Source organism: Dunckerocampus dactyliophorus, chromosome 12 (genome assembly GCF_027744805.1).
Source record: "Dunckerocampus dactyliophorus isolate RoL2022-P2 chromosome 12, RoL_Ddac_1.1, whole genome shotgun sequence".
In the NCBI taxonomy this organism is placed as follows: Eukaryota; Metazoa; Chordata; class Actinopteri; order Syngnathiformes; family Syngnathidae; genus Dunckerocampus; species Dunckerocampus dactyliophorus.
This window is the reverse complement of record NC_072830.1, coordinates 13,305,688-13,319,936: the sequence shown is the minus strand read 5'-3', so window position 1 is coordinate 13,319,936 and position 14,249 is coordinate 13,305,688. Positions and strand designations below refer to the sequence as shown.

The 14,249-nt window shown below is 38.8% G+C and overlaps 1 protein-coding gene across 8 annotated transcripts in view; it reads left to right on the top strand.

The window, feature by feature from the left end:
- myo18ab (myosin XVIIIA b) overlaps window positions 1-14,249 on the top strand; it is a 92,222-nt gene that overhangs the window by 4,345 nt on the left and 73,628 nt on the right. The window lies entirely within an intron of this gene.

Sequence of the window (14,249 nt, the reverse complement as noted above, 5' to 3'; positions counted from 1 at the left end):
TTAAAAAGTGAAAGTCAAGCTTTTGTGAGCGAGAACAATCTATTGTGTCTGCCTCTTCTCCCAGTATTTTTCCACTAGTCATATGTAAGTGTTGTGCAATTCTGATTGTGCTAAGTGTGTGTTGTGTGTGTGTGTGAAGGCCTCTATGAGAAGCAATTAGACTGACAATTCACCGAGATATTTGACTGAATGCAAAGTGTAATAATAATGGGGATAATAATAATAATAATATGGATAACTCAAGCAAAACGTATTGAAATGCTGTGCTTTGGATTTTTTAAATAATTTCTAACTTTTGGGTGTTGTAGCTTAAACTCATGTTGACTGTCGGACGGATGATCAAAACACTCACTTTTGCTTTTTCTATAGTTTTGCAAAAAGTAAACTGTTCTTTGTACGACTTGCCGTAAAGTCTCCACAGGAGCATTTGTTCTTGTGAGCACGACTGTCTCTTAAGTGTGTCAAAAGATTAAAACGTGACCCGTTTCGAGAAATGCTTGGCTCGTGGGAAGAGGTCAGGCAGAAGCCAATCAGACTATGAACTATGGCATTGCTACTGTGAATGATAAAACACATAGAATGGAAGTGGCAGTGTATGAGACCACACATTAAGTGCTTTATGCACATTATAGACCTTGCAATCCTACATGCACTCGTAGGGACCTAATGAAATCCATTTTATTTATTTTTTTGTTTTAAATTTTAAAATGACATGTTTTTACGTTATACACTAATTTCTATTAGTGTATATTTCCAGGAGATTCCACGTTTAACAGTAGATTCCCTTTTTATTGGCCAATTCCGCGCTTATGTCCGCGATTTCGTTAACTGGGGAATCATAAGGCCCAACACTCTGTGTTTTCAGCGTCACTCACTCATGACGTAAAGCTGCCTTTTTTCATCGGAGTTCAACAGCTCGCCCAAAGACAGCAGGGATAGAGGCTCCAGCCCACCTGCGACCCAAGTGAGGACAAGCTGTATAGAAGATGGTTGGAAAATGTATAGTCCTGTTGTATAGTACACGTGTACTTCATTGACTTTTGTCGTCATGTGGCACTGTGTTGAAAATGAATCAAATACAATAAAGGCGTCATTATCCTACAGCATAGGTCTTGATCCTGTTGTAGCTCTTCAGTGGAGGTTGAGCACGTGACTTGTAATTCTCTGCCGAAATGCTAGGGGCAGTGTTGTCATCACCCACAACTCTCTTTGACTAGCTATTTAGCTTCCTGTGTAGTGGTTGTAGAGAACAATGACAACTGTAGCAATATCCAGATTGTTGTTGGAGCTGCAGAACATGAAAAATGAGTGTGTTCAAACAAAAGGTGCTATTTTCAGTACATTGCGTAAATAGCTGGACATAAAAGCTGAAATGTTGCTGTCTGGTCTCATATTAATCTTTTGAAGTCAAACCCAAATGTTTCCAGTCTAAAACTGAAAAAAATAAATCCATTGGCCTCACTCTTCCAACGCTTCTGCAGGGCGCCTTATGTTGCTCCCAAACCAGAGGAGAAGGCATTCATGAGAAAATGGCACTTTTGCAGGTGGGAAAAATAGGAACAACTACATACAGCAAATTATGTAATGATAAAAAAATAAAAAAATAAGATGATGAATTGCAGCTTTTGCCGCACGGTGGCCGAGTGGTTAGCATGTTGGTCACACAGTCAGGAGATCTGGGTTTCGAATCTCTACTTGGGCATCTCTGTGTGGAGTTTGCATATTCTACCTATGTGTGGGTTTACTCCGGGTACTCCGGTTTTCTCCCACATTCTAAAAATATGAATGGTGACTCTAAATTGTCCATAGGTATGAATGTGAGTGTGAATGTTTGTTTGTCCATATGTGCCCTGTGATTGGCCAGCGACCAGTCCAGGGTGTACCCCACCGCTTGCCCGAAGTCAGCTGGAATAGGCTCCAGCTAACCCCCGCGACCATAATGAGGATAAGCGGCATAGAAAATGGATTGATGGAATTACAGCTCTTGATGCAGGATAAATGACGCCTTAAATTGAACAGAGTTCATAGTGTTGACTCATCGTAATCACTGCTTGTCCTCGTTCCTTTGCCTCGTGAGATTGCACTGGGCTGGTGGCCCCACCTCAGTCATAGATGTCAGATAAATAACAATCTGCAGTCCAAGGCAGATTGCAGATTGGCAACTCTGCAGTGAAGGTGTGGCAGCCTACTAAGCAGCTTCTCAGTAGCAAGCAGAACCAGATCTTTATTTAACAATTTTCGGTTCGGGTCAGTGGTCTCAACCAAAAATTTAGACTTACGACATCCCTTACATCCTGGTGAGATGGAATTCAGTCGTGTTGCATCGTGACTTTCTTTGGCCCCATGACGGGCTATAGATGGTCCTCAAGTTACAGTACGTATGAGTTGCCTTCCTAGACTATACTGTAAGTTGGATGTTATAGCTAAATTAACTCACATGTCACTCGCACTTTCAGAGGATCGGCGACCTGGCAGTTATGTGTGTTATGTATATTTTGTGATTTCCAAACGTCTGTGAACTGAACATGCCATGTGGCCTGAGTACTGTATACTGTATGACAAAGCTGAGATGCAGTTTTTTCTTGAAATATATATAACTACTCATATCTACTTGTGTTGCTTTACAAAATATCAAAGTGGCAAAGTTGCATCCTTTCATTTTTCACCATGTGGCCCTCACTGGAAAAATTTTGGACAACCCGGCTCTAGACTCCGATTATAAGATTACGTAGGGAAAAAAGACAGGCTTACAGTACCTCACAAAAGTGTGTACACCTCTCACATTTTTATTCGATTTGATCTTTTCACAGGACAACACTAAGGAAATGACACGTTGACACAATGCGAAGTAGTCAGTGTACAGCTCAGGCTACAGGTAATGGATCGTGGCACACATTAATGACTAAACCTCTGGCAACAAAAGTGAGTAGATCTCAAAGTATGAATACAGGAGTATTGTATACATAATTACTTTTTTTACAGCACTGTCTTAACTGTCTTGGTACAGAGTTCACTATAACAGTGGTTCACAAACTTTTTACAGTCGCGTATCCCTTCAGACATTTGACTTGGAGACATGTACCCCTTACTGCTGCACACTTAAAAAAACATAAACCATTTTTACATTCCATTAAATTGAAATATTAAACATGATTAATTGATTATTTTTTACAGTAAGTAATTCTGCTTCAAAAATTTGTATTGTGCATGGTCGAATTTCTCTTGGAGATGAATAAAGTATCTAAGTATTCGTCCTACATATCTTTTATTTCAGCCGGATGTTGGGATTGAATGGGTTGCTTGAGCTTCACTTTTGTCCACTTGCAATCGCTATGATTGAAATCTGCATATTAATTTGATACCAAATTGAAAGGGAAAGTTTAAGGCGACATGATAAAGCAGCATCCAAAGTACAAAAATACATATAAGCAGCCATAAGACCTCATTTTCAGGGTAATCTCCACTCTCTCATCCTGACACAGTGCTGGGATTGGAACACCAATATAAATTAAACCTTCAAGATTAAAACACAACATAATCATCAAACTTACTTATTCATATAACTCGCACAGAGCAATGACGAACTTCATTCCGTGTCTCCTTTCTTCTTTCTGCTATGACGGTGAGCTCTGTCCTATGAGGTGTTCAGGTGCGCTTGTAATTGTGAGTGTTACGCGCTAATTGTTTTTCATTTTTATTCACGTACCCCACTTTGGGAACCTGGGCACTCGAACATCACAGATTGCCGATGGAATTCTTTTCCGTTCCTCCATGATGACATGATGGAGCTGGTGGATGTTGCACACCTTGCACTCCTCCACCTTCCGTTTCCACAGAAGCTCAGTAGGGTTTAGTTGTGGAGACATTCTTGGCCACTCCATCACCTTTACCCTCAGCTCCTGATAATACAGTGTACTTATCATGTTGGAATACTGCCCTGCACCTCAGTTTCTAAAAGGAGGCGATCACGCCCTGCTTCAGTATGTCACAATACATGTCGGCATTCATGTTTCCCTTGATGAACTGTCACTCCCCAGTGCCGGCAGCACTCATGCTCCATGGCACACCCACCACCATGCTTGACTGTAGACAAGACACCCTTGTCTTTGTTGCCGCTACACACGCTTGACACCATCTGAAGCAAGTAAGAGTGCGAGCAAATGGAGGTACAAGTAAAAAGAACCCATGCAAACTTGTCTTAACTGGCCGACTGGAAACGGGAAGCAGGATCTCTCCCTTTAGGTCTCACTCTGGTATTTGTGGAATCTGTTTCAGAACAAATAGGCCACTTCCTGACCCTTCTCTGGTATTTAATAGAGGAAGAGCAATGAATTTCTCAGGCTAGGGATAATGGAGAGAGAATGCTTAGAGTACTTGAATAGTACATGTAATAACAGCAGTAAGTTGTTTTTATAATTGGCCGGCAGCTGTCAAATTGTTCAGACACTTTCAAAGTAAAAGGCTAAGGGTAACTTCAGAATGTCTACCAGGTTAGCAGTTAAGTTTATCAGAAAATATTGCAAGCATATTGAGCTGTCTTTGTTTTTCACTGAATTTTCATTTTGCAGTTGATGTGCAGCTGCCTACTGTGAAATTTCACATTGGGAAGGAAAAAAATGAAAAAAAAAAAAACAAAAAAACCCCACTGTTCCTATACAAGTTTTGCATCTTACATGTTGTTTTCACTTAGCAGTTTACGACTTTGCAGAGAATGCCAGGATAAGTGGGCCATATTGCCCAGCCCTGCTTCATCTCAGAATGTTTTTTTTTTTTTTTAATGTGAAGAACACGTGCTCTATTTGGTCTATTTTTGGATTTGTCGCATCCTGTCAAGTATACAATGAGGACAAACACATTACTCGACCAAGATTCCAAATATACTCTGTTAGGGCAGCGATGATTTTTTTTAGTCGATTCATGTGAAGTTGGTTGTTCTGATTAATCGAGTAATGGGTTAGGCCCTTGAGCAGGGGTGTCCAAACTTTTTCCAGCGAGGACCACGTAGTGAAAAATGAAAGGCTGTAACTTTGCCACTTTGTTCATTTGAAGACGTGGTACAGATATTTCAGGGGAAAAAACTGCATCTCAGCTTTTTGATATGGGTGAAAAAGCTTATTATTAGTATCTTTGGTGTATGCTCTCTTGTTTTCTCCATTTTTTGCAGTTTTTTAAATTTTCCAACTACTGTATTTTAACTTGACTGGCAACCAGTCCAGGGTGTAAGGGTGTACCCCGCCTCTCTCCCAAAATCAGCTGGCATAGGCTCCAGCATACCCCTGCGACCCTAGTGAAGACAAGGGACATAGAAGATGGAAGGATGGATGGATGTACTTGACAAATAATCTTCAAATAATCTCTTTCACTTAATATGAAAATGTCTTATGACTTTATTCCCATAATATTTTGACTTTTTTCCCCAACCAAATTTTTCAGAAATTCCAATTTTGTTTTGTATTCTTTGTTTCTCATAATAACAGTTTTTCTTTAATATTTCAACTTTATGCTACTAAAATGATGTTATTTTTATCACGTTATTGTTGTAAAATTTTGACTTTATTCTCGTAAAATTACAGCTGTTTTTTTCAACTATTTCAACTTTATTCTTGTAAATGTTCTTATATCATGACTTTATTCCCATATTGTGATAGTATATCCCACAATGTGATATTCCCATATCACATTGTCACCGTCAACTAGTCCTTCTTTTTCAAGTGTGTGACCTTTTAAATCTCATCGATTTTTCTGGATAAATGCACAAAAAATCCTATATATAAATCCTATATATATATATATATGTGTGTGTGTATTGACAGGTGTCAGCCCTTAGTCGGTGAAAGCTCAGTGAGTTGACGGTGCACGCAGTCGCGTCAGAACAGACTAGGCAGGTGGAAGGAATGCCATAAGACAAGTTGTCTACTTGGAGCACATAAACATAGATTTCTCATTTGTGATCTATTAACATTGCATCTAGGAGGTTGTGACTGCACCTCACAGTACCGCTGTGATTTACTGTATATATATACAGTAATTCCTCGTTTATCAGAGTTAATTGTGTCCAGACCTGACTGCGATTAATGAATTTTTGGGTTATAGGATTCAATGTAATAAATGGAATATTTTTGTAGTTTCCTTTATTTTTTTTGACATGCGATTAACATGCACACGACCTGTTTGATTCTCGGCCGATGCCGTACAAGCGGCTACAAGCTACAAATGACAGCAAATATTGAGCAAAAATTGAGAAATAAAAGGGTATTTTGATTGGTAAATTTAGCTTCAAGGCCTTTCTTAAAACGAATCGTTACACCCCTAGTAAAGCCGTCAAAAAATTCAGTCAATATTTTCCAATTTTTTTTCCTGAATTTTGTGAACTTTTTGTAAGTTTGTAAAGCTAAAGTTAGTATGGTTCAAAAATTAAGTTTCACAAATATGAACGAAGACAGAAAATGAATTTAAATGTAATACATTAAATGAAAACTAAAAAAAAAACGTATTATTCACCATGGAAATACACTTATGTATTCTTTTATTCATTTCAGCCAATTTGTGTATAGAAGCGGTACCCTCGCATATTTTTAATGTACAATGTACCCAGCATGCATCAATAGAATCAATAGGCCGTTTCACCCTCTCCAATGTCAGCTGGACGAAAGCTGTCATTTCACTCATCTCCATTCACTGCCTATTGTGCATGCACTCGCTCTCTAACGCTTGTTTTGTTCTCCCGCTGAAGATCATGGACTGGGAAATAATGGAAGCTTTGTGTTTGAACAGATTTCCATGGAATGCCATAAGGCAGCAGACGTGATGGTTTCTTTCTCTGTAAACGGCCTCGGGACAAGTGTTCTATGTACCGATGCATTTAGAAGTTTGCATACACCGCAGAAAACACATCTCATTCACCCTAAGTCGGTAGTCATTGATAAAAACATGACAATACAGGTCAAATGTACAGCATACATACAGAATACTGTAACACCGTAAAAAAAAAAAGGCCTCAATTTTTTACATATTTATGTCTTTATTCTTCACTGCTAATGTTTTTTCCTCAAGCGTTGAGGAACACTTTGTTCGGCAGTCCTTGAACACACCATAGTTGCTGTGAGACGCAAAAGTGAAACTTATATAGAGCTACTCTATATATAGCGCTAACTTACAGCAATATGATGGTACAGTAAGTGGTTAATGGAATGCAGTGTGGATTATGCAGAACTGTAAAACTATAAAAGCGTGTTTTGTGTTAACATTTTTGAGACTTGTGGCGTAATTGTGTTAGTTAGCAAAGAACTACAGAGTCAACCACTGATGACATCATAGATGGGCGACAGAGGTGACTTCCGGTTGGAAAAATCATATGAGAGCCGTATGGACGACGCACAAAGACGTACGAAGTGCGTAAGTTTGTCTTGCAATCTGTAACAAACGTAAGTGCCCGTAGAGTTTATTTGACATGACAAAAAACCTTGATGGCTGGTATAGGGGCAGTCTACGGCTCGAAAATGAGCACGTCACATGCACGCCCTCCATACGTTTTTGCGTTTTGGTTCCAGACAACCGTTCTTAAGTCGAATTGTTCTTAAGTCGGGAAAAGGTAATATTACCAATGATATAAGTACTACATGTACATGTATACATATACAGTATATGTAAATATGAGATTGGATGTAGTAGTAATATTAAACGAGGATAATTAATTAAAAAAACAATAATAAAAGTGATATAATAATACGTAGTGATAAATGTTATTTACCTTTGAAGAGGAGTGGTCAAGTATACGTCGTTGTGGTGGAGGAGGAGGAGGAGTTATTGGAAAAAAAGGACAAATTGTCGTCGTTAGACTCTTCTAAAAGAGGTAGTGTTCTGTGGGTGGTGTAGAATTAAGCAGGCCTATTAACTCTTCATAAACTTTAATCACACGCTCTGTCCAGGTTGTATCATAACTCTTAGCCTTCCTCTCTCTTCTTCCTGTATCTGTTGGTCCCATTAGCAGTGTCACAGTGCCCTCTGCTGGTCAAGCATGTACCAGTATAAATACGGGTTTGCCGGTCAAGCATGTAACAGTATAAATATGGGTTTATAAGGCAAAACACATGAAAAAAATAGACCAGTCAGCTTGTGTTCGTATCTCCGAATGTTCGCACGTCGGATGTTCGTTAGTAGGGGACTTAGCGTATCTGTTTTCTTCCACGATTAAACAAACAAAAAAAAGCAACAAATATAGGCCATGGATATACAGTATACCAGTTAGGATAATCTCATATTCCATATTTTGGTGTGTAGTGCAACTTGAACCCGGCACCCTCCGGAGTGCCAACACTACGTCTCTCAGTGAATAGAATTTACTGTAAGCCTATGCTTACAAGGCGGGGCTATGCAGTATGTGTGACAGCCTCTCATGTACTTCTCTTTTTTCCTGCGGGGGTTCTGTACTTACACGCAGGGGGCCTCTTCCTCCCTCATTACCGTTTCAAACAGGAAGACAATCATTTGCAGCACACACCAACATCCAGTGGTGCGGAACACAGCGGTCCTCTGAATGTCTGGTGTTTATATTGATCAGGGTGAAGTAATTTGGAATGCACAACCATATGATGACTGGACTACAGATAGAGGTATGACACCACCGCCCAAAATCCAACACTTCCAGTGAGTACAGAGTTTCAAGTTGAAAAGGGAGCGTCTGTGTGGCTGCACCTGCCTTTTCAGTGTCTGCGAGGTTAAATGTGCCTACGAGTTAAGGTTTAAATTCTTGAAAGCACTGGTCCACCTTGCTCTGTCAAGTCTGAGCAACTTGTCGCTGTATACTCTGTATACATGACCTACAAGTATATCCATTCATATTAGTTGTACTGAATAGGGATGCATACTGTACCGAAACTTAGTATTGTTATGGCATCGGGCCTAAACAGTAGTAACCGGACAGAAAAACTAAGTAGCTATTGATATCTTATTTGGGTCCTAAATGAATGCACACTCGGCCACCTGCAACGAGTACTAGAAGGTGAAGATATTATGCAAGTAACATCTTTTAATTAATGCAACGTTCCCACAGAGGCACACAAAGTCTGACACTCTTTTTAAACTTTATTACCGGCCTTAACACGGCAACAGCAGCGCTCAATACGGTAAACTAGCACACATTTCTCTGTCACAATCCAGGCCAACACACGATACGACGACACTTCCTCATTGTCCGCCAACGGTGAGCGAGGTGCGTTTACCAACACCGGAATTCTGAATATCTACATTAAAACATAGCACCAGAATGGCGTATCTATGATCAATTTCTGCTTCAATTGTGCGGAATGTATGCACTTAGAGTATCCCTTGCACTTCAAATTTTGCAGCTTCATTCTATCATTGCTTTTCAAAAATGAATTAATAAATGAATGAATCACTGTTGTTTTGTGGTGGAATACGACCCTACCTACGCACATATAGACAAACAATCATTCACACTCGCATTCATGAGAGAACATGCCAACTCCACAGAGAGATTCCCAAGCGGAGATTCGAACACAGGGCTTCCCGATCCCTTGACTGTGTGGCCGACATGCTAACCACTAGGCCACTGTGCGTCCCATATTAAAGTTATAATATATTTAAAAAGTTATAATGTTCCGGGAATAAAGTGAGTATGTTTTGGGAATAAGGTCATTTTACAAAAAGAAAATTATGATTATTTAAGAGAAAAGTTTAAATGTATAGCTAAAGTGGGGGAAATAGAGCAAAGCGTTAAGTTGATATTAATAATAGTCTTTTTCACTAATATCATAAAGCTCAGATGCAGTTTTTTTTTTAAATATACATAGCTTAATATGTAATTATCTACATGTTATTAATATGTAATATCTACATGTGTTGCTTTACAAAATATCAAAGTGGCAAAGTTGCATCCTTTCATTTTTTGCCATGTGGCCCTCACTGGACAAACAGTTTGTCTTGGTGTCCTAAAAAGTGTCCGGCTTACTTTCCGTTCAGACATAAAATACAGAAGGCATGATGTGGAACGGTTATGCTAGGTGGAATGGTTACTGCTAGGGATGTAAATCTCTTGGTGATAGACGATTCGATACGCATCTCGATACATGTGTACGATTCAATTCGAAGCGATTCAATGGTTACATTTGTTGATTTACACATTACATTATAAAATAAAGAAGCCAATTGTTTAAAAGTGTAATTCTTACAGCATTTTCAAATGTGTAAAAGAGCACATGATATCCCCAAGCATGCTGTAAGGCTGGGGTCCCCAACCACCTGGCCACAGGAAACATCGAGGCGCAATGATAAAAAAAAACCTTTCACCTCATATTTGGTCCCAAATGTTTATACTATGTGGAAACACATAAGGGTAAGATTTGATGACCTTATTGAGTGCTAATGTGCATATTTGTTTGGTACACAACCTCTCTGAAAATCACACTCCAGGCTCGTACTGGTGGATGGTGGATCTGTATTCATTTAGTGCTTTTAATTTGATGTTGTTCCTGTCTTGGTTTTACACAATACATAATAAATAAGATAAATTAGATCGCTCTAATGTACTGTATGTATGTTTTGCTGATGTGTTGAAAATCGTTCCTGGTGACTAACTGGCGCGCTGCTAGTGCTGTTTAGATCCATTCTCGTCTTCAGTCATGCTAAGCTACGGAGCATGTGCAACAATCATTTCGCCGCCAGCCCATGCTCTTGCGTTGTTTACGAGACGGACCGTCTCCCCAGTGCATGTCTTTACAATCGATTAATCTAAGGATTTATGGCCAATTCTTATCGATCTAGGAGTCTGCTACCGATGCAGCCACATCTCTCACTTGTCAGACCAGACATCTGGTCGCATGGGTTGACTGTTCACAACCCTAGTTACTACACTCAGAAATACACATGGCCCAAGCTATACTGGGCTGTGTCGATATGAAGGCACCATGAACTGAATCATGTCACTTAGAGTATGAGTTGACATCAAGCACACCCTGGAAAAGTGGAGCAATACGAAGGCAGCGTAGATAACTCCATGTGTAGCAGCATGTGTGTCGCATGCCTGTGCAGGGCTGTTTGGCTGTTAGGCCGTCAGGTGGCTGAAGAGTGGCGGAGCCTATTTATAAGCCCTCATATCACAACAGCTGTTCCCACATCTCTTGTCTGTCCAGCGTCAGGAATAGCCCATTTATCCGCGCTCTCCCCCACTCTTCAGCCTTGCGGGCAGACTTTGCTCTCCATGCGTCCATCTCTTTTCTCTTTTCACCACTTTTCAATCGGACCTTCGAGATAGATAGAAACTGGACTTGTGGAATTACTTCTCTGGCAGGTAACTTGTTGTGTTGGTAGCTTTTTTTTCCAGTTGTGGGGGTGTTCAGGAAGTGTGTGTTGCCTTAGTCAACTTAGCTGTTGTACTATATTTAGACTGGAGTCAGTCAGCATAGTCAAACCAAAGGTAGAATTTAACACGAGCCTAATCCTAATCCCACTGACATGTTGCCGAGTTAGACAAAACAATTTCAAGCGTACTGTATGTGAAAAGTGACTAGAACCAGATGATTGTCTTCAGTGCTTTCGGTGGAGCCAGAATTACGGTGCATGCTGGAGTGGGCGGTGGATTCCACCTTACATGGCTGTTGGTTGTCCGTGACAGTGTAAGGATCTCTTTTGTACAGCCAGCACTTAATGTATTTTATCATACTCTGTGTCTCTTACATTTAGGATTGGATTTATTACAAAGAACTGTTATTGCATGTTTTCACGAATATCGGGGGGGTCAAAAGGATGCACCTTTGCTACTTTGATATTTTGTAAAGTAGATATGCTAAGAAGTTAGATATATCATTTTTGTGTTGTTTTTTGTGTGTTTTCCAAATATTTAAACTTCTTAAATGATCTTTGTAATTTTTCTTTTTGTAATATGAAAATAATTGTAATATTTATTCCCATAATATTTTTACTTTTTTCTCCCAACTTAATTTTCCAAAAATGAAAACTTTATTTGTTGTTTTGTTTCTCACAATATTAAAATCATGTCCTTTTTCTTTAATATTTCAACTTTATACTACTAAAATTTCAATGACATTATTTTTCCTCAAAATATAATACACACTGATGAGTAGGCCTGTTACAATAACAAATTTTGCTGGACGATAATTGTCCTACAAATTATTGTCGATAATCGATATTATTGACAACATTTTTGAGACCATTTTTTCATTAACTGAATGGCAAAATAATGAAGGTAGTAATGAAGCCAAGGTAGCCTTGTCTCCACTACTGGGATCAAGCTCATAGCTTATAGATAGATGAGAGGAGGGTTCACTCTCTTCGTTCATTCCACTGTAGCACCAATGTGCACAGACAGCTGCACAGTGAACCCTCTTGTCATTCAGTCTGAAAGAAAGACTAGGAAAACAAACATGCATGAATGAACGTGTCAATATATCATGTCATTTACACATTAATCTTACATTATAAAATAAAGAAGCCAATTGTATAAAAGTGTAATTCTTACAGTATTTTCAAATGCGTAAAAGAGCACATCATATCCATGCTGTAGCTTCAGCCAAGCATGCTGTGAGTTACTGGTAAAAATAAAGTCAACAGAATAACATGTCAAATATATATATATTGTGTAAACAAAATACAAAAAAAGACTTGCTAAATTAACATCTTTTTCTTTGATAAGATCAATATTTGACATTACATATTTGAGCATTTAAGTTGGAATGTGTCTTAATCTTGCTAGAAATGGAAGTGGAGCCACCATCTGTCTGTCTCTCTGTCTATAACAATGAAAAAGGCAGTCTTAACCTTCAGTTTTCCCTAATCTAATTTTCTTCTTCTTTTCTAAAACTTCATTCTTTGTTTTGTTTATTTGTCATAATATTAGAACTTTAATTAAAAAAAATACAAAAATTACATTTTTCCTCATATTATTTTGTTCTTGTGACATTACAACCTTTTTTTCTTATTAAATTATGATTTTTTTTCTCTTCATAGTTTCTCATTTAATATTTTGACTTTATTTTTGTAAAATTACTGCAGATTTTCCTTTTTTTTTGTTTGTAAAATTATATTTTTAGAATGTGCCGCGTCCAAATAAAAAAATTGCCTTGCCCCCGGGCCGCAGTTTGGACACCCTTGCCCTATGTACTCAATATTGGCACCACTTGCTACCATTAAAGATAAAGAACTTCTACCCGGATGTTGTAAGGATGGAGGAGGCGGTCAATCAACAATGTCTTTCTTGCAAAAACAAAACAGGCTGCTGTCTGCCCAACCATGCCAAAACAACATCAGCAAACTCAACTGCCCACGCAGCCACACACACACACACACACACACACAGTCACGACTGATGTCAACTTCACAGACGTTCGGAATTCACAAAACTCTACAACTACAGTACACATAATGTAACTGCCAGGTCGCAGATCCTGTGAAGGAGACTGCAACAATTAAGTAGTGTAGTGGTCTAGAGATCGAAAGGTTGCTTGTGTTTTGACTTTTTTTTTTTTTTTTTTTACCGTTTCATTTCATTTTTGTATTTAGTGTTTTATTACTGTATTTCATGTCCTTCTGTGTGCAGTGCGAGTGACGTGAGAGTTCATTTCGGTATAATTTAGGTATAAGATTCAACACCACTCTTACTGTTTATAAATAAAGTAAATTCCAGTATTTTCTTTAATTTAGCTCTAATATGCTGTAAAAACAAACAAACAAACATAAGAAGAAAGTGCAGGGGTACTCCATGTTTTTTTCATTCTCATATTCTTCCTCATCTCCAGCTCATGACAGCAGATCAGCCAAAATGGCATTCTCCTCTCGCTTTTCCTTCTGGGAACAAAAGGGAAGTCTCTCTTGGATATTTCACCCTATTTAAGTACCCTAACCTCGCATGGTGTTTTTAACATCACATATTTACAAGAGTGCTTTGAAGTGTGGCCTTTGTTTGCATGATAATGACAGGCAGTAAGATTGGAATGATTGTTTTATTGGCGCACTTACAACTTGAGTGATCCACTTTTTAGTTGATGAAGCAGTATGACCTGGTGGTTTGAGTCAAGGGACAAGTTTATTCCAATTGTAAAATGCATGTTTTGTGGTTTGATGGGCAGCATTTTGACTTTGCAGCAAGGTTTTTATATTTATTCCTTTTTATGAACTTTTTAGATCAAGGAGGAGAACAAGACAGACAGCGTAAGTGTAAGTAAATGTCATTTGGTAGTGAGACACAGGCATTTTTCACAACATAACATCATTAG